We start from the raw sequence: 2,147 nt of genomic DNA, 5'->3' as shown, positions 1-2,147 counted from the left end.
ACCAAGGGTGCCAATAATTCTGACCACGACTGTATATATATATATATATATATATATATGTATGTATATATAATCTTTAACATAACTGAATCAACATAAATACCAACAACAACTTTTTGTGGTTTAAATTAAGGTAAGGTAATAATTGCTGGTCACTACTTTTTTATCGTGATACTGTGTGCACCAAGACAATGTACAAAACTAGATTTAAATTAAAAATACAGTTTTATAAAGCTAAAGAAGCAAAATCATGTTTATCAGTTTTCAATGGTTATTTGACTTTCTGAGGTACAACTGGCAAAAAAGGTCTTTAGGATTTTGGTCGTTCCATGTGGATATATGAGCTTAAAACTGTGGAAAACTTAAATGTTAAACTGAATGAACAACTAGAATTTGGCTGATCTCAGATAAGCTTGGCTTCATGACAAGGTCTTTGATAATCCTACGCATTAATAATGATGCATACAGAGAATCGGGGAAAAAAAGAGAGCTAATTCTACAGGTTCACATCCCGTCTTTCCTGAGTGGGTGTTCCTCTATTCTTTTCTTTAGTTCTTTCAAAATTTGTATGTGGCTGTTCCCTCTAAAACGGAAAAGGCCAATCACCCTCATATTAGCCACCAATAGGTCCATGATGCTAATTTTACAGCCCACTCTTGTCAAAACCAGCCGTTATCCACCTCCACAGGATGAGGAAGAAGTGAAGAAGAAGCGTAGAAGCATTTCCGCTGCGTGTGCTTCTGTTGCTGAGGGGAATCTTGTTTTCAGTGACGTCACCTGGATATTCATCAGCTTCTTTTCACATCTCACTAACCTTGATTTCCTGAGATCACTTTCCTAACTTCTTTCTCGCCCTATGTCGCCGAAAATGAAATTGAAATATGCTAATTTAATGTTCTTGTCTCTTTTTTTAATCGGTGGTGTACGGAGAAAAACAACTCTCAGTATTCATTTCACACATTTCATTTTCCTTTATTTGAACTGTCTCACCAGTTGCTGTGCTCTCAAACAATAATGCAACTCAGTCAGATGAGATCACAGACCATTGTCAGGCAGGGGGCAAAGAGGCCCTGTCACTTGGACTCCCACATTTTGGCAGCAGAGGGAGCTGTTTTACTTACTGATTAACACTGTGAGCAGTTGGGCTTTCGTCTGATAGTGATGGGCTGTGTTCCATTCTTAAGTGCTCACCCTTATGCTCTAATCCCTTTGAAGGGTTTACCCTCCAGAGTGAGCGCTTCAATGAGATGAAGGGTGTAGGGGACCAAAAAAACTGTTCCTTGGTGCACCCTTAATTCTGCTTCATCTTGCCAAGCCAATTAAGGTTTAAAAAAATTAGGCTTGCAATAGAGTAATGAGAGCATATTGTTTATTCTGACGGGCCCTTTGAAGTGGCCAATTTTCAGCACTTCGTTTTGGATCGACCCTTCAATAATACTGCCACAATTGTTCTTGCTCCAAAGTATCCTTTGGAGGTGGATTTATGCTGTTTGGGATGCAGCGGTGGACTGTGCGTTTTAAAAATAAAACTTTCTGTTTGTTGAAAGGCACACTCTTCACCCTATTTATTTGTCTTACACAAATTAAGTTCCTTTTTGTTAAGCTGGTAACTTTTTTATTATTATTATTATTTACTCTAAATGCCGTAGTTATTGTTGTTTCAACCCTATATGCTGTTATCTGTATCTTCTAAAAATATATGATAGCTTTGCGTGATCAGTAGACTGAAATTTATATTATGAATCAGATCTTCCCATCCGCTGCAGCTCTCAATTCTCATTCTTCATTGCATTCATTGACATTCACACGAGAACATGGCACGTTGGTCTCAATGGTCTCTGCAAAGCCAGCATGTCATGCTTAAAAGTCCAGTTTTTGAATCTGAATGCAGTCAACAATGAGATTTGAGAGTGAAAAATCAGTGAGTAATGACTTAAATTGAATTCTGTTCCGCACACAAAGCTATCATACAAAGTCTGCTGTTACGATGAAGATTGTGGAGAAAATAATGACAGAGATGAGCTATCCCCTTAAGAGATTCAGTTGTTTTTTTGTGCAAGAATGGTGAATAAGATTAGTAACTTGTTATGAAATTTGAATTTGAGCAATCAGTGTGTGTGTGTGTATATATATATATATATATATAT

The sequence above is a fragment of the Sinocyclocheilus rhinocerous genome, unplaced genomic scaffold, assembly GCF_001515625.1.
Source record: "Sinocyclocheilus rhinocerous isolate Xijiao unplaced genomic scaffold, SAMN03320098_v1.1 scaffold1219, whole genome shotgun sequence".
Taxonomy (NCBI): domain Eukaryota; kingdom Metazoa; phylum Chordata; class Actinopteri; order Cypriniformes; family Cyprinidae; genus Sinocyclocheilus; species Sinocyclocheilus rhinocerous.
This window is presented reverse-complemented; position numbering follows the sequence as displayed.